We start from the raw sequence: 19,561 nt of genomic DNA, 5'->3' as shown, positions 1-19,561 counted from the left end.
ATTAAATGATTATCAGTATATATCAAGTTTTCCTTCATTAGGATGCCCTGTTAAGGATGGACACAGTTTCATTTCTATGTTTTTATCCTGTATTCCTATAAATTATGGCCACTCATTAGAACAATTGGCATGAGGGCTGTGGGTTGATTAGTTTGTCCTTTACATTTCCCATCTTTTATTTGGAATCAAATTCTTCTCCAAATGAATCGTTAAATAGTAACTCAACATCTGTATTATGGAAGTGCAAAGGGGCCTAATCAAAAAATTTATATGTCCAAAGCTTATATGTCCATATAACACTGTATGTGATATAGTAAAGAATATTCTTTACAGTTGGCTGCAAATAGAAGTAAAATGCTCAGGATCTCAAAATCTGTATTCAAAATAAGGGGATAGGTTGGCAGCAAATTAGATTGGAGTGGTGGTGTGACAGATCTTTTGAAAGATGTCTTCTTAACATTTCTTTTTATGCATAGGAAAAGTTCTTTCTCTGAAATTTTAGAGATGACCTCACTTCTTGGATATTCAAGGATGGTGGGGAGAAAGATCTAATCTTTTCTCTCTGATTCAGGATCATAGAATGTAGTGACTGGTCAATTGGAATGAGAACATGACATTGGAATAGTTTGTAATTTACACAGCTTCCCTTAACAAGGGCAATGAAGATAATCTTATCTATTAAGTCAGGTAGTTTGGGGGCATTTAGACCTAAAATCACACTTATCTATTTAGTTATTATTTATATGTTATTGATTATATTACTATGTTATGTTAATGTTACTAATTATATTAATATGTTATTATACTAATATATTATTAGCTATTTTGTTAATTCTTATTCTTCATTTGGACCTTAGCTGACTTTAGGGATGAAATCAAAAGAAAACCAAAAAAGCATACTTACAGCATACTAGGAAATTGATGCAGGCATGCATTTTCTCAGGGAGTTCTGTCTCTTAAATTGCCTGGCTGGTAGCAGTAGAAGGGCCTTGGGTTATTCTCTAAGAGCATGGATCTAAAACATTATAGAGACACCCTTGGCTTTTCCACCTCTTTGTAATTCTGTATGTGCTACTTCATACTCCATAGGGAAGGATAAAGGATTGCTCTGTTAGCGAAAGAATTTGAAACATTACAGAGGCACTCATGGATTTTCTTATCTTCTTATAGTTTTATAAATGCTAAGTCCTTTTCCATAGTAAGGATGAAATAGCTAAAGCGATTCTGATTTTAAAGAGAAAAAGACCTCAGTTTACCAATATGACTACACAAAAATATTCTCTAGCAAACCATATTAATTCTTTTACAGTCATAAAGGAAGTTTGGCACTTGCAATTACAAAAGTCTTAGGTAGGTGGTATAGTAGATATCTTGCTAGACTTGGAGGCAAAAACACATGAATTCAAATCCAGCCTTATATACTTAATAGCTGTGTAACCTTGGGGAAGTCAACACCTCTCTCTGTTTCACTTAGAATCTAACTCCCAAGGTTTTTGTAAAGATCAAATGGAATAATAAGGATAAAGCACTTTGTAAACCTTAAATATCATCATCATTATCCTAATCATTATCATCATCTTCTTCATCATCATCATCATCATTTTTATTATTATCATGAATATAGAATTAGAGAAACTATCATAGAAAATATTACAGTAAGTTTTGTCAGACCTGCTAGAGCTTAGTGTCATAATTTTTAAATACTTCCTTGATGCATTTTGAGTCACTTTCTAAAGCCATCCCCATTGAAAGATCCTTTATAGAAAAGTAATTGATCAAATGAATCATGATGGTCACATATATGGCATTGTATGCAACATTCTGCACCTATCGGCATCCATCTCTTCACTGAGAGAAAGTAAATATCTTTTATTATTCATCCTCTGGAAACATCTGGTCATTGGCTTTAATGTCAGTGATTATGTCTTTACGTGTTAGCATACTACTTCTCTATGCTTATTAAATGCTTATTGAATTGAATTAATTATTTATTTAGGCATTTTTATAACTCAATCCTAAGACTTTTTACAGTTAAAATCATTGATATGGTGAATAAGATATATACATTTTTGACATTTTATATCAGTAGAACAGAACTCTTCTCCAAATTGGAGACATATTCTCATGCATCTGTATAGTTAATAATTTTTAAGAACTACACATCAGTGACGGTAAAGAAAGCTGAAGTGTGATCAACTCCTTTAACTCTAGTCTCTGAGACTGAGGCAAACACTCATAGCTATTCCATTCTATTCAAAACTGCATAATATAGTATTTATAGTGCAGAAGGCATGTTTATGTGTATGCAGGTTCTCTAGGGGGATAACTACAATAGTATTAGAAAACAACAAAAGAAGACTGCTGGAAATTTTTAAATTAGATAATGAGCCATACTGACTTTTTCAGTTTGAATTTACTTTGATTCTATACCTGAGCTTCCAAAAACCCAGACTGAAATGAACAAGAGTGGAATCTCCCTAAGAGGAGAATAAGATTTGAGATGAAGAATTTACCTTCATTGGAAGCATATGAATAGAGCTTTTACTAACCAAAATTTGAAATACAAATAGATGATCTATAAGGGAACTCAGGGGCAGTATAGTCCAACTGATACCCCAAATAGAACCCTTAATGTAAAATGCATATAAAGTAGTTATTTAACTTTTACTTGAATTCCTCCAATGAGAAGATATCCACTTTTTCCTAAGACATTGCATTCCACTTTTGGTTAATTCTAGTTTTTAGCAAGATATTCCTGACATCATGTCCAAATTTGCCTGTTTGTATTTTCTACCCATTACTACTGATTTTTCTTCATGGGACATTCTAAACAAATCTAATTCCTCTTCTTTAGGAAGACATTTTAAAATACTAAAAGACATATATTCCCAGTTGTAATTTTCTTTGCTTTGCAGTAGAGTAATTAATTATGTACTCTTATTTTACCCTATTCTCATTTGGCATGAAATCTAAAGCATATTTGGAGCCTTCTTCTGGATACTCTCCAGCTTGTTAATGGCTTTCCTAAGTTGTGGTCTCCAGAAATAAACCTAATATCCAAATGTGGTCTGCCTTTAGTAAAGAACATAAGGATTATCACTTGAAAGCCACTCCTCTCAATTCAGTCCAAGGCCATGTTAGTTGTTCTTATGATGTCATAACGTTCTATTAACCACTTATACTGGAATTGAATTCTACTAAAGACCACAGATCATTGTTAGTCAAACTGTAGTTTAACCACTTGTGGCTGGTGTAAAAGGAAATTTGATCATACTAGATTGTAGCAGATAGCCTCTGAGTTCCCATCTAATTTTTGAAATTTTGGAATTCTTTAAAAGATCAGTTAGTGATGGCAACTGATGCAATGTGGGTACAAACAGAGCTCTCATGCGATTAAAAAGAAAGTTAGAGGTTTTTGTGTAGACCAAGGGAAAATTCAATTAGCATAATCATTTCTCCATTTTTATCTCTGTTCAGTCTAGTGTAAGCAAATGTGAATGATAGTGTTTGGAGGAAAAATTGTTAAAGTCTTTGGAGATGAGGTAGAGCCAAAATGACAAATAAAAGCAAAGAACTTGCTGGAACTCTCCCCAGTTTGCCTCAGAAACAACATTAAATCTAGCCTCTAAAAAAATTGTGGAGTGGCAGAATCCACAAAAAAACAAAATGAAACAATTTTTCAGCCCAAGATAACAGAGAAGGACTTCAAGAAAGGACCATCTCACTTGGGTGAAAAGGGAGCATAGTCTAGAGCAGGAGGGAATCATCATTCATCTTTAGTAAAAAATCATGACAAGAAACAAAGAGGGAATATTTAACTTGGAGAACAGGGGAAAAATAAAGACCCATGAATTTTTAGCACCCGAATGTCGTAGATGAAAGAAAGTTAAATGTTTTCCTTAAAACACAAAGGAAAATCAAGTTATAATAAAAAATATGATTAACAGTAATGCAATTCAATGTCAAAGCAAATGCACTTGTGTTTGTATTTCTTTTCATCTTGCACTTTGTTGTGCTTGTTTTTCATATATATTATTTATATTCAATAGTTAAATAATTTATTTCAATAATATGGTATTTTAAAATACAAGCATGCAACAGACTATTATGTACTGTGGTCATACTCCAAAGAACAGTATTTATGTCATCTTCAAGCCCTAAAATCAACTTTATAGAATGGATATAAGCAGTTCAACCCTAAGAATCATGGCAAGCATCAGGACCAAATGTTTTCTTTTAAAGGATATAACTCATTTTGGAAAAGGAACATTTTCCTGAGTTATATTTTGTATAATCTAAACTTGCTGTGTGTCAAGCACTTTATGATAAAATATGGATTCCACTAACAACAAAAGCTTAATATTATTAGTTGCATTGTTAAATTGTTTGCATTATCAAGCCAGACTGCTCAGTATGGGGCAAGAATAATTACTTTATAAACCCTGTGTTCCTTATGATTAATATTTTATTGAGCATTAATAAATGCAAAAAAGTATACAAAAACTGAAAAAATAAAATCTCCAAGAAATATTGCAACTACTATCTCTACACAATCACCAAAGGAGATAATCTTCCATGATATATGGCATATTTTCCATTTTAATATTTATAATGGGTTTTTTCTCTCATAGTTTTCAATTATTAATAAAATGATTCATTTACAGGGGCATTTTGCCTTTACTGCCCTTAACTATAAAAAAAAGTCTTTCTACATTCTGTTCAAGATGATGAGTAAAATCACTGGACCCTTTTTTTTTATAAACTGAGAGAATAGATAAAATACAGAGTTCCTACCAGTTCTATCTAAAATTCATAAGTATACCTCATATGAAACATTGTGTAAGGTCATAGAGAGCTGGCTGCAGAGCCAAGAGGTCCTGAATTCAAGTCTTACCTCTAACACTTGGCTGGGTGATGGCTGGGTCATCTATGATGAGTTACTCAATTTCTCAGTGCCACTGTTATCTGTAAGCTTATAAAGTATAGGGTAATTATTACTTTGTTTACTGCCTTATTCACCATGTCAGGTTGCAAAGTGAACAATCAACATTTATAAACCCTTTAGGATTATTTTATGTAAAAAAAAAAAAAAGTTTTGCATGTCATAACACTGGAACAGGGAAGATTTTTTTCCCAGGCCTCTGTCAGATATTTAATTAATGTCTCACTTTGGAGAATTGTATTGTGCTGTGGATGAAATCTTTGTCTTTTGTTACACATGTGCCCAAGAGAGCCCTTAAGTTTCATACTTTCGGTTGCTTCTATAAGGCTCTACTTTTCACAGCCACCAATAAGTGGAAGCATTCAGATTTCCTCCATCCCCAATTTTCACCCCTCTCTCCACACCCAAGAAGCATATTTAAATGATAAATATTAGAGTCTGAGCCCACTATCCCAGGGGATAGTGGGTACTAGATATGCACCAAACCATTATGCTTATACAACTCATAAACTTCAGGACCATCTGATTTTATCTATCAAATCAAAATTTGCAGATTTGTAGTATGCAGTTTTAAAGTGTTCTAAAGATTTTGTCTTATATTTTTTAAAAAAGGACTTTTTCAGAAATATGTTACAGGAAACAGAGCTTTCCCTTGTGACATCAGGCAAATATCTGTATTTAATCAAAATGACTTTATGAACTTAATTGGACATTAAATAATATTTATTCATCTATATTTCCAAGCATTTTTATCTGTCTTTCCCAATGACCCCACCGTTTAATAATTAAAAAGAAAAAAAAAAGAAAATACTTAAAACAAATATCCATAATCAAGTAAAGTTAATTTTTGGCATTGGTGAAATAAAAAAAATGAATGACTTTTTTTCTTTAAGTTCCTAGAATTGTCAATTGCCCTACTTTTTATACAATTTTATTTTGGGAGGTTGAAAATGCTTAGCAAGTAGATTTGAGGGAAAACAAGGTAAGTATAGTTCTATACCTTAAGACAAATGAGAGCAGCAGGGAACTGGGCACTAATGCAGTTGTGATAGTTAATATGAATCTGATTAAGGAAAAAAAAATGTTTTTCCTGTGGTATTATTTTGTAAACTTGCCATATTGAATTGACACTGAAATGTTAGTTATAAAGGGAGAAAATACTGTGTTCTTGAGCATTTTCCTTTAAAAGTTCCAGGACTTTGCCTGTTTGACTAGTTCCTTCACCCATGCATCTCATAACTCCCTCAAATGCATTTGTAGATGTTCTTTTTGAGTTGCAGAAGCCAAAACAACTTGTCACATGGTTGTTAAGTTTCCTCAGTGAAACTTCCTTTGGTTTTCATTTGTGCATTAGAAGACAGACACGGAATAATTATCAGAGACTATTGCTGTATGAAGACTTGAAGATTTTCCAATTCTATAGATTTTGTAAGGACTTACCTTTTACTTTTAGAATCCAGAGGCCCTCCACATCATGATGCTGCATTGTGATTGAAATTTAATGAAGCAGTGTTCTATTACTAACAATACACAATGATTGTATCATTGCCTTATATTGTGGCAATATTCCCATAGCTTGGCTGTATATCTATACTGTTCAGATTATCTCCAGTTTTTGTAGGCCTTTATATATTGGGCAAAATGTCCAAATCTGAGATTTCATGTTTGTAGAGAACTCTCAGGAAAAGTGCCAAAACTCTTTTCACTAAAGTAGATCAGTAGGGGGTGGAGCCAAGATGGTAGAGTAACAGCATGGATTTTCTAGAACACTCCCCCTCAAACCCAGCCAAAAACCTTTAAGAAATGACTCTAAACAAATTCTGGAGCTGCAGAATCCACAGAATGAAGGAATGAAGCAGATCTCCAGTCCAAGACAGCCTGTAAATGTCCATTAGGCCACTCTGGGAACAGAGAGCAGTGTAGCAGTGGCCACACTGGCACAGAAAGGACCTGAGAAGGTCTGCGGGGAGGCAGACTGACTCTCTCACACCTGTAGTGGTTTCCAGACTTCATGACCCCAAAACACTGAGGACAAATTTTAAGGTCAGTAGAAAGAATCTGTGGGACCAGTATGAGAGAGTAAAGCAGCCCCAGGGTGGCATATAAGGAGGGGATGGAGGAACCCTAGGCAGCTACAGCAGCAGCAGGATTGGCTATAGCCACTGTTTCTGGTGCTCTAGGCCCACAAATTGTTGGGGGATTGGGAGGCTGAGAGTACACCCCCCACACCCACAGGAAAGAGAGAAGTATCTTGACAAAGAGTTCAGAACTCAAATAAATGGCTGGGGAAATGAGCAAAAACTGGAAAGAGAATCAGACTTTAGAATCTTGCTTAGGTGACCAGGAAAACCAAAAAATGCAAACAGAAGACAACAAAATCAGAGCTCTTCCATCCAAAACCTCCAAGAAAAATATGAATTAGCCTCAGGGCACAGAAGAGATCAAAAAAGATTTTGAAAACCAAGTAAGAGAAATAGGTCAAAAATCAGGAAGAGAAATGAAAGTGATGCAAGAAAATCATGAAAAATGACTCAACTGCTTCCTAAAGGAGACCCCCCAAAATACTGAAGAAAATAACACTTTAAAAAATAAACTAACTCAAATGACAAAAGAGTTTCAAAAAGCCAGTGAGGAAAAGAATGCCCTAAATAGCAGAATTGACCAGATGGAAAAGGAGGTGCAAAAGCACAATGAAGAAAATAATTACTGAAAAATTAGAGTGGAGCAGATGGAAGCTAATGATTTTATGAAAAATGAAAAAAATTTAAAACAAAACCAAAGGAATGAAAAAATGGAAGATAAAGTGAAATATCTCACTGGAAAAACAACTGACCTAGAAAATAGATCAAAGAGAGACAATTTAAAGATTTTAGGACTACCAAAAGCCATGATCAAAAAAAAAACAAAACAAAACCTAGGCATCATATTTCAAGAAATTATCAAGGAAAACTGTCTTCATATTGTAGACCCAGAGTGTAAAATAAATATTGAAAGAATCCAAGGATCAGTTCCTGAAAGAGATCCTAAAAGAAAACAAACTTCTTGAAATATTGTAGCCAAATGCCAAGTTAAGGAGAAAATATTACAAGCAGTCAGAAAGAAACAGTTTGAGTAATGTGAAAATACAATCAAGATAATACAAAATCTAGCAGCTTCTACATTAAGTGATCAAAGAACTTAGAATATGATATTCCAGAGGTCAAAGAAGCTAGGATTAAAATCAAGAATCACATACCCAGCAAAATTGAGTATAATTCTTAAGGAGAAAAATGGTCATTCAATGAAATAGAGAACTTTCAAGCATTCTTGATGAAATGATCAGAGCTGAATAGAAAATTTGACTTTCAAACACAAGAATCAAAAGAAGCATGAAAAGGTAAACAGGAAAGAGAAATCATAAGGGACTTAGTAAACTTGAACCATTTACATTCCTACATGGAAAGATATTTGTAACTTTTGAGACTCTTTCAGTATTAGGGTAGTTGAAAGGATTATATATGTATAGACAGAAGGCATAGAGTGTGTTGAATAGGAAGGGATGATATCTAAAAAATAAAATTAAGGGGTGAGAGGATAATATATTGCAAGGAGAAAGGGGGAAATGAAATCAAGCAAATTATCTCATATATAAGAACAAGATAAAGCTTTTTCAATGGAAGGGATGAGGGTGAAGGTGAGAGAGAAAAAGTGAATCTTACTCTCATCACATTTGACTTTAGGAGAGAATAACATGCACAATTAATCTGGTATGAAAATCTATTTTACACTGCAGGAAAGTAGGGGAGAAGGAGATAAACAGGGTGTGGGGGGATGATAGAAGGGAAGGCAAATGGGACAAGGGGGTAATTAGAAGTGAACATTTCTGAGAAACAATAAGGTCGAAAGAGAGTAAAATAAATTAGGGGGGGCAGGATAGGATGCAGGGGGATCTAGTTAGTCTTTCACAACATGACTTTTGCGGAAGTCTTTTGTGTAACTACATATATATATATATATATATATATATATAACATGTATCAATTGCTTACCTTCACAGTGGGGATGGGTGGGAATGGAGAGAAGAAGAGAAATTGAAACTCAAAGTTTTAAAAATGAATGTCAAAAATTGTTTTTACATGCAATTGGGAAATAAGATACACAAATACTGGGGTACAGAAATCTATCTTGCCCTACAAGAAAATAAAGTAAATGGGTATAAGGGAAATGAGGGGTGTGATAAATGGGAGGGCATATTGGGGGAAGGAGTAATTAGAATGCATACTCTCTTGTGGTGGGTGGAGGGGAGAGATGGGAAGAAAATTGGGAACTCAAAATCTTGTGGAAATGAATGTTTAAAACTAAAAATGAATAAATAAATTAAAAAAAATAAAACTAGTCAGTGACTTGTTATTATATGTAGTCTTAGGGAGAATCCTGTGGAGGAACTAAGTAGTTAAGTGACTTGCCCAGGGTCATTCAGGTAGTATACATTAGAGGCCAAACTTGAATCAGGTTGTACTGACTCTGAAACCAGCCTGAACCCTGCTACTTATAACCACTACACATATACATGCACAGAAATACATATGTATCGGCATATGTGCATACAAATGTACTGTGTATATCTGTGCTTATATATATATGTATATATACATATACATATGTATGTTTATATATGTCTATCTGTCTATCTATCTATCTATCTATCTATCTATCTATCTATCTATCTATCTATCTATCTATCTATCTATCTATCTGTCTATCTATCTATCTGTATCTTGGACTCAGAATGATGACAACCCAGTTCACATGAGGCTTCTGACACATACTGGCTATGTTACCTTGAACAAGTCACTTAACTTCTGAATATCTCAGATGCAACTATTTAAAACTATAAATGTGTTGTGTGTATATGTGCGTATGTACGTGTGTGTTGTTTGTGTGCTTGCAAGAACTCTATTGTGAGGAAATATTGTTTCCATTTAATCTATAAGAAATCTATAATATATATTATATGTGTAATATAAATTAATATAATATATTATATTGGTTGTTGTCTTTTGTCTTCGAGAGGACCAAAATGAAATCACCATTGTAAAGTGAAAATTCAGTGTGACTGACTGTGGCTGGTCAGACCAATATGAGCTTGGAATGCTCTACCACAGGTTGGGCACAGATAGTGTGTGTGAATATTTGGGGCAAATATCCCAAATTTGTACATCCTGCATTTCCTTTGTGCTGTCTCAATTTTGTTTTGCTCAAAGAGCACAGTACTTTTTCTTATATAGGCATACCATGCTGAACAGTCCTGTGCCAGTGGCTCCCATGTTGCACAATCAAATCCAAAGTTCTTGAGAGAGACCTTGAGAGTGTCCTTGTATATTTTCTTCTAGCCACCATGTGATCGTCTGCCCCATGCAAGTTCTCCATAAAATAGTCTTTTTGACAAGCTTACATTTGGCATTCAAACAACGTGGTGAGTCCATCAGAGCATAGTTTGAATACTTGACAATTCATCACGAGTGAGGACTTCAGTGTCTGTTACCTTATCTTGCCAAGTGATCCTTAGAATGTTCCTAAGACAGTTCAAATGGAAAGGATTTGGTTTCCTTTCATGGCGTTGGTAGACTGTCCATGTTTCACAGGCATACAACAATGAGGTCAGCACAACAGCTCTATGTACATTCAATTTGGTAGTCAGTCTAATACCTCTTCTCTCCCAAACTTTTCTTCAGAGCCTCCCAAACACCGAGTTAGCTCTGGCAATGCTTGCACCAACCTCATTGTCAATGTGTACATCCCTGGAAAGTACACTACCAAGGTAAGTGAACTTATCCACGTATTCAAAACTTCTCCATTTGTTGTAACTGATGGCTCCACTTATGGATGGTGTGGTGGTGGTTGATGAAGGTCCTGTGTTTTTTTGATGTTAATTATTAGGCCAAAACTAGCACAGGCAGCAGAGAATTGATCCATACTTTGTTGCATCTCAGCTTCAGAGGCTGCATTGAGTGCTCAATCATCTGCAAACAGAAAATCATGCACCTATACTCCCTCCACTTTGGTCTTAGCTTGCAGCCTTTTCAAATTGAAGAACTTACCATCAGTACAGTAGGTGACCTTGATGTCGTGTTTATCCTTGTTAAAAGTATTTGTCAACTTGGCTGAAAATATCATGCTAAAAAGTACAGGAACAAGCACACAGCCATTTCACTCCATTGGTGACTAGGAAGGCATGAGAGCTTTGTCCATTATTCAGAACCCAGGCAAACATGCCATCATGAAATTGACAACAATACTGATGAACTTCAGGCAACCAAATTTTGACATAATTTTCCATAAGCCCTCATGACTAACAGTGTCAAAGGCCTTGGTCAGATCTACAGACATTGTGTGCAGACCTCTGTTCTCTTCCTGGCATTTCTCCTGGAGTTATTGGGCAGGAAACACCATATCAACTGTTCCTTGTCCCTTTCTGAAGCCATATTGGCTCTCACGTATATGACCATCTTCCAGGTGAAGAATCAGCCTATTAAGAACTCTAGCAAGAATTTTGCCAGCAATGACTAAGAGAGAGATCCCCCTGTGATTGTTGAAGGGCAGTCTATTCCATTTACCCTTATAGAGATGGACAATGGAGGCATCCTTGAACTCCTGGGGGATAACCTCCTCTTATGATATAACCTGGAAAATTTCAGCTGGCTTTTGTGTAAGCAATGGTCCCCCTACCTTGTAAATCTCAGCTGGAATAAAATCAATACTAGGTGCTTTGCCACATGAAAGGAGCCTAATGGCACTCCAAACCTCTTCTTCAGTTGGAAGTTCAGCTAAGGAGGGATTGACTTCAACCTGAGGTAAACAGTCAGTATCCTCAGCATTGATTGATGATGGTCTGTTGAGAACACTATGGAAGTGTTCAGTCCATCTCTCTAGGATTACGTCCTTATCACTAATCAATGTGGCTGCATAAGCACTGAGTAGTTGTGATGCACCACAGGTTTTTGTTACATAAATAGCTTTCAGGGAATCATAAAAGTGCCTTGGATTGTTACTATCAGCATAAAGCTGAATTTCATCTGCCTTCTTACTGACCCAGGAATCCTACATCTCTCTAAGCTTTGCTTATACTTTGCTGTTGATGGAATTAAATGCTGCCTTCTTTGAGGTGGATGAACTATCCTGCTGGTAAATCCTATGGAGTTCTCATTTTTCATTTAGCAGCTTCTGAATTTCCCCATCATTTTCATCAAACCAGTCTTGGTCTTTGTGAGTGTCCTGACCCAGATGAGCAAATACAGTGCTGTACACCAAATCTCTGAAAGCTGCCCTCTCCTTTTTGGTTCCATCGTTGCCAACTGTGTGTTGGTTCAACTTTTCCTCCAATTCAGCAGCAAACTGTTCACTCAGAGAAAGAAGAGCTCTAATTTGTTGACATTAATTCTTCTGGTAGTCATTTTGCCTTGCGGTCAGCACTTTTGGTGAATGTGAATATTTAGCTTGGAGAGGACAAGTCTGTAATCAGTCCAGCACTCTGCACCACACATTGCCTTGTCACTCACATCTTTTCTATCTTTTCTCCTTACATTCACATAATCTATTAGATGCCGGTGTTTCCTGCGAAGGTGCATCCATGGAATTTTATTGGATTTAGGTAAACGGAAGATAGTGTTGGTGATAAGGTCATGTGATGTGCAAGTCTTCAGCAGTAAATGACCATAGCTGTTGCTGTTTCCAACTCCATACCTCCCTAGGACTTCCTGCCAAGTCTGGTACTCTGAGCCTGCTCTAGCACTAGTCACCCAGATTTATCAGCTTGTCCTCTTTTGGCACATTGGCGATAAGGGTCTCTAGGTCTTCATAAAATTTGTCTTTGACTTCATCAGGTTTGGTCATGGTGGGAGCATAGGCACTGATCATGGTGGCAAAGTGTTTTTCTGTGAGTGGCAATCACATTGTCATGAGCCTGTCATTCATTCCTTTTGGCAGGCATGCCAGTTTGCTGATTAGACTGGTTTTGATTGCAAAACCCACACCATCTTCACAGCGCTCCTCTTCACTGCACCCACATCCAGCTCCAAATTCAGTAAGTGGTCTTCATTTGCTAACTTTATTTCACTCAGCTCTGCTATTTGGATGTGATACCTATTGAGTTCTCTTGCAACAAAAGCAGTTCTTTCATGCCAAGCCTAGAGGCCTGTATTGGGCTACCCGAGTCTTTCCTACCTCACCTCCGAGGTCTTCGGCTGGCCACGCCGGATGCACGTATGAGAGAAAGGACGTTCCAGAGTCAAACAGGGGTTGAGCTTTATTTCAGGGTCCGGGTTACAAATGCAGGGGGTCTTCCTTAGGAGGAAGAGGGGGAGATTTCCTAAGGAGGCTAAGCTTAAGGGATTGGAAATAGAAGTACAAGCGGGGAGAGAGGGGGAGGGGAGAGAGGAAAGAAAAGAAGCGGAGCCCTACTATCCTCTTTGGCTCCACACGTGCTAAGAGAGAGCTCTCTGGCTTCCTCAATCCTACTTAATCTTCAGCCACACAGTTTGCATCTCAATACCGTGCTGTTAGGTAACTAGGTGTGCTCCAATCCGGGACGACCTCGAGGGCAGGGAGACTCCACCCATCACGTATCTCCAGGGGAGAGGCGGAAATACCCGAGCTAGCCGAGCTAGCTCAGTCTGACCTTCTCGAACCCCCACTGTTCATGGAGGGCCTCGTAAGACTCTAAGATTTAGAAGTCCCACTTTTACCCGCCCGAGACCGTCCACACAGAATTGAGCTTCCAATCCCAACATATCCCCTTCTTTGTTATGCGCGGAGCGCACCTGGCTCTAGAGCAAACAGTGGCTGGAGGCTGAGTGGATTAAGGAAGGCCTTTAGCCTATGAGTACCCTACAATAAGACTTCATTCACACAGAAATCTGCAGCTAGCACGACTGACAAAGGGAGGCATCAAATAAAACAAAGATGAAACTAAATGGCTGAGTTACAACAGGGGAACTGCAATCAACTAATCCCAAAGCATATTTTAAGAGAAGCAGGTGGTGTAGGCGCCTTATATCACCACTCCCTTAATCTTGCAAATGGATCTATACAGGTGGAAAATTGGTCACCTCCTCCCCACCCAAGTGTCCTGGGTTTGTGATATCAAAGTCCTCCTTCAGCCGCTGAAAAAGATGCCTAGATGGAATGGGCAGCAATGTTGGGATGAGTGCTGCTTCCTCTCTGGGCAGCAGGGTTAAAGCTGTTAGCAGCAGGCTCAGGTGGTGTATGATCCTTCTCCGGGGTCTCCGGGCTCTCCGGGGTCTCCGCCTCCTGCGTCTCCGCCGTCTCCGACCTCGGTTCCCACCTACGGATCCTTCTAATGGGAATCCACGCATCACCTTTTCCTGTGGAGACACAAACATACCCTCGACCCCCTATTAGTATCTTAAAATGTCTCATAGCTGGAGTATTATGTGCGCTTTTTGAGACAGCTGTATCAAGCTCTGATTGTATTAGGCCTCTTGATCTTAGCTCTGATTGTATTAGACCTCTTAATCTTAGCTCTGATTGTATTAGGCGATCTCTATCTCCCCTTCTTTGTTTAGCAAGGATCGCCTTTAAGGTAAAATTGATAAGAATGCATAGCGGCTCTTTACTTTGGTATAGCTGCTGCCAGGTGCTTACAAATGCTTCATTAACATCTGTAAGGAACCTGAATTTCCCGGATTTTTTCTTTATAACAAACACAGAAGCATTCCAGGGTGACTTTGATGGCTCTATATTTCCTTTTTCTAATTGCTCCTTAACCAATAGTTGTAGTGCCTGGAGTTTTTCTGGAGTCAGGGGCCATTGCTCCACCCAAATCGGGGTGTTTGACTTCCAATTCAAGGGTGGGGACTCCAGTACAACAGCAATGGCCCTTACTAAAAATTTGATAGCTTCATCCCGAGGTGGCTCATAATGTCCCTGCCCCAGATGTTAAAACTAAGTCCTGGAATCACCAACGGCCATACGGTCCCTTGGCGATCCTCTGCCTCCCACTTTACTGGGTGCTTTGTCTCTAAGGTATTTTGGCACCCTCCTATTCCCCACACTGGTCTCTGGCTTTCTTTAAGTTTCCAGTGCCGGGGTACTGAGCGACCGCTAAGGCAGGTCCTATCCGCTCCAGTATGGAGCGTGCTATAAGGAGGCGCAGAGGGAAGTATATGCTCTCCTGCCTCGCCTATCCCATCCGCTAGATGAAGCTCCGAACCTATTTTTTCTCTACACTCCTTAACTTTCTGCTCGCCAGGGTTCTGCTCGCCAAGGTCCTCCCCTCCCCTCTCTCCGCTTCCACTCTCTTTCCAATCCCGCCCTGGCCTCTCCGGCCCTTCCTTACAAAATTCTCGGAGGTCGTTTAACTCTATTGTGACCCCCGCCTCCCTGCATTCCCTGTGAAGTTTCTCAGCCCAGACCTCCTGTTCCTCTGGCTTTATTACTGGCAATAGATTCTCCATCTCCGCCCTTTTCCCAGGGGTTTGGGAAGCTTCTCTCCACTTTCTCTCCTTCCGAATCTAGGATTCGGGACTCGCTTCTTTCACAGCCCCTTCCGGGTGTACCCCAAAAGCACCCAGGATTATCTACGCTCCCAATCCCTGTTGGGGCGCCAACTGCCAAGCCTAGAGGCCTGTATTGGGCTACCCGAGTCTTTCTTACCTGTCCCAGGTCTTCGGTTGGCCAAACCGGATAAACGTATGAGAGAAAGGACGTTCCAGAGTCAAACAGGGGTTGAGCTTTATTTCAGGGTCCGGGTTACAAATGCAGGGGGGTCTTCCTTAGGAGGAAGAGGGGGAGATTTCCTAAGGAGGCTAAGCTTAAGGGATTGGAAGTAGAAGTACAAGTGGGGAGAGAGGGGGAGGGGAGAGAGGAAAGAAAAGAAGCGGAGCCCTACTATCCTCTTTGGCTCCACACGTGCTAAGAGAGAGCTTTCTGGCTTCCTCAATCCTACTTAATCTTCAGCCACACAGTTTGCATCTCAATACCGTGCTGTTAGGTAACTAGGTGTGCTCCAATCCGGGACGACCTCGAGGGCAGGGAGACTCCACCCATCACGTATCTCCAGGGGAGAGGCGGAAATACCCGAGCTAGCCGAGCTAGCTCAGTCTGACCTTCTCGAACCCCCACTGTTCATGGAGGGCCTCGTAAGACTCTAAGATTTAGAAGTCCCACTTTTACCCGCCCGAGACCGTCCACACGGAATTGAGCTTCCAATCCCAACACTTTCAGGTCTACTGGATTTTGTGTTGTCTATCAGTGCCACACGTTCCACGTGCTGATGATGAGTGGAATCTTCTTTGCAGATATTTTTTACATTTTTTTGTGTTTTGACCACATAGTGGGATTCCCCATCTGCTGTAGTAATCAGGCCAGGGTTGGATAAGCAGGGAATGTTTAGGGCTACCTTTTCTAGCCCCTTTCCTTGCACCAGGAGCTACGCAGTGTGATCATTAAAAGGCTACTCAGACACCCAGGAGGCTGCCATGTCCCACTGATGCTTCCAGTGAGAAACGACCCTATGGCCTGGGCTGCCTATGTGCAGGGTTGTGACTACAGCTCCCAGTGTATCCACACCTGCTGCTTCATCACTTGCCTATTACGACAGGACTTTAAGGCATAATAGTGAAATAGTATGGTTGATGTCTTTTGATTTGTGTATAAATTGGATTTAAGTGAGGCAGAGTTGCACAAAGTTGTCATCATCATTCTCTCCTCCAGAGTCATCATAGTTCAGTGGCAGGACAGAGTCAAGATGACTGGCAATGGCTCAGGATGCAGCAGATGACCTTGGTGTCTTCAGTGTCTAACCAAGCTCTAAGCACTCCACATCTCCTGCTTCATCTGCCATCATGGCCATTGGAACAAATTGTTCTCATTCGCCCATTCCACTGGATGAAATCTTCACATGCTTGGGGTAGATACTCCCATAATTCACCAGTTGGTGTGAGAACCATTGGTTACCCTCAATCTGATTTAGCCCATCTGCCAAAATGCTTTACTGGGGTGTAGCTGCTGCCCATGCTGCAGCTTCTTGAAGCCACAGGTGAGAATTAGGTGTAACAGGTGTACACCAAAGGTGGGAAAGAGCCCTGAAAAGGACTTGGCAGCCATCACACCAAAGGTACTAGTACTGGTCCTCCCTAAAAACACATAGACCCCAATATATTTTATGCTTTTGTATATGAATATATATTATATATAAATATGTAATGTAATATATAATCTATAATAAGAAATAAAAATAATACTTAGTATCACATCAAATATTTGAGGTAAAATGTTATTCCATGTTGTTTCCTAATGATCATTTCACTTTCATGCTGAAAGACTTTCAGTGGTCACCTGTTGCTGCTAGAATACAAGACAAACTTCATATTCTGGCATGAAATTCCCCCAGTACCTGATTTCAACCTACATTTTAAGCTTTATTTTATTTTATCCTCCTTCTAATTTTCTGTATTTACCAGCCAATCTGTACTGGTAGTTATTGTTGAACTTAATTATTCCATCTCTTACTTCTTTGTATTTCAACAGATTCTTTCCCATGGCTAGAACATGCTCCCTACTCATCTTCACCTTTGAAAATCCTTTGGGTATCTCTTTGTCCTTGTATGCAATAGCAATTAATAATAAACTTTTTTTTTTTTTTTACACTGTTTGGTGAAGGGGCTTGTTAGAGGTGAGAAGGATCGTTCTGTACACAGATGATCAATATTAAGAGACACTAATTGACCAGACTGGACAGAGACAGAGACAGACAGACATCTTGTACTCTCCCCCCACCCGCCCAGCAGAGCATGGCACGGAGAGCCCCTTGATCATGTCCTGGGTTCGGTAACACTTGGTCAACGGGCGGGGTGGCTGGCGAGGGGCAGGTCCTCAGTCGGGAGGGGGTGCCGAGTGCCAGTCAATACCCTCAGAGCAGGAAAAGGGGCATCCTGGAATGGGCGCTTGTGGCTTGAAGTCCCTGGGAGAGGCCTTGGTGGACATACTGGTCTCCTCACACATCACTCAGAGCCTTGCGGGCAAACTCAGGCAGCACAAAGGCCGCGCGGTGGATGTCAGAGTTGTAGTATTTGAGGTTCATTTTCTCTACTTGCTCCTGGGTCAGCTGCTGCACTGGCTCCCAGAAGTTAGTGCTCAGGGTCTTGCTGCAGAGCATGAAGCCAATCTGGCCGCTGGGGTACGTGGGGATGGTGCAGTAGGCATATTCCACAACAGGGAACAGAGACTTGCAGAAGTGACGCATCTCCTTGATGAGGTCCAGATGCAGCCACTGGCACTCACCCTGACAGCAGAGGATCCCATCATCTTTCAGCGCTGTCTTCATCAGCTGGTAATAAGACTCTTTGAACAAACTCTCGGCAGGACCCATGGGGTCAGAGGAGTCAGTGATGATGACATCAAAGGCGTCCTGGTTCTGCTGCATGAATTCAAATCCATCTCTAACGTGTAATGTCAGCTTTGGGCTGGAGTAGCCCACGGCCATGCCTGGCAAGTATTTCTTAGAGACCTGGATCACGTCCTCGTCAATCTCACACTGGACCACAGACTCCACAGATGGATGTTTCACCACTTCCCGAAGGACACCCCCATCCCCACCACCAATGATTAGCACCTTTCGTGGGCTGGGATGGCTGCACAGGGGCAGGTTGGCAATCATCTCCTGGTATGAGAATTCGTCCCTCTCTGTGCACTGGATGACTCCATCCAGCACCAGGACGTTGCCGTAGGTCTTGCTGCGGAAGACCAAGATCTCCTGGTAGCGGGAGCGCTGGTGGTGGAGCAGCTCATCCACCTGCAGGGACATGGCTTGGCCCGGCCACAGGCTGCACGTCTCCCGGAACCAACCCTCGCAGATGGCGGGGGGCCCGGGTTCCATGGCGGGGCCGGGGGACGCACAGGCCGTGGCGGCCGCAGCACAACGGGGCCAGCAGCGCCCGCCCGTCTGCCCTCCCGCCAGCCCGCTAATAATAAACTTTTGTGGAATTGAGTTGAATTAAAGGAAAACATTTTAAAGGAAAGAATTTCAGGCACATCACAACCATGGTATTCCATTTGTATAGTGTTGTCATTGTTCAGTTGACTCCTTGTGACCCCATCTGATGTATTATTGGTAAAGATATTGGAGTGTTTTGCTGTTTCCTTCTCCAACTCATTTAACAGAAATGAAAACAGAGGCAAATAAAATTAAGTGACTTACCCAGAGTCACATAGCTAGTAGGTATCTGAGACTGGATTTGAACTCAGAAAGAGGAGTTTTCCTGACTCCAGGCCTGGCATTCTATCCACTTGCCATCTATTTGCCCCCTAGGAACATGAGGGGTCCCTTAATGAAGCTGATCCTGCCCTTTATATACAAAGCAACTGTGGAGTGATACCTGTCAATTATTTAGAGTTGAAACAAAAATGTATAACTACAAGAAGGAATATTTGACACTGATCTTAGTGACTTTTTAACCGAAATTCTCATTTTGTAGGTGTGGGAAATACAGAGAAGTTAAGTGACTGATTAGTCACCTAAATTGTGACAGGGCTAGAATATGAACTGGGTTTAATGATTCGGAGTTTAATAATGTCCTTTTCACTTGACTATGTTGTACCATAAGGTCATACTTGTAATTA

The 19,561-nt window shown here is 39.9% G+C and overlaps 1 pseudogene; it reads right to left on the bottom strand.

The window, feature by feature from the left end:
* Positions 1–17,592: 17,592 nt before the first annotated feature.
* Positions 17,593–18,898, bottom strand: LOC140500976 (spermidine synthase pseudogene; annotated as a pseudogene).
* Positions 18,899–19,561: the final 663 nt, after the last annotated feature.

The sequence above is a fragment of the Notamacropus eugenii genome, chromosome 4 (assembly GCF_028372415.1).
Source record: "Notamacropus eugenii isolate mMacEug1 chromosome 4, mMacEug1.pri_v2, whole genome shotgun sequence".
NCBI classification, from domain to species: Eukaryota; Metazoa; Chordata; class Mammalia; order Diprotodontia; family Macropodidae; genus Notamacropus; species Notamacropus eugenii.
Note: the sequence above shows the minus strand (reverse complement) of the source record. Positions and strands in the feature narration are given on the sequence as shown.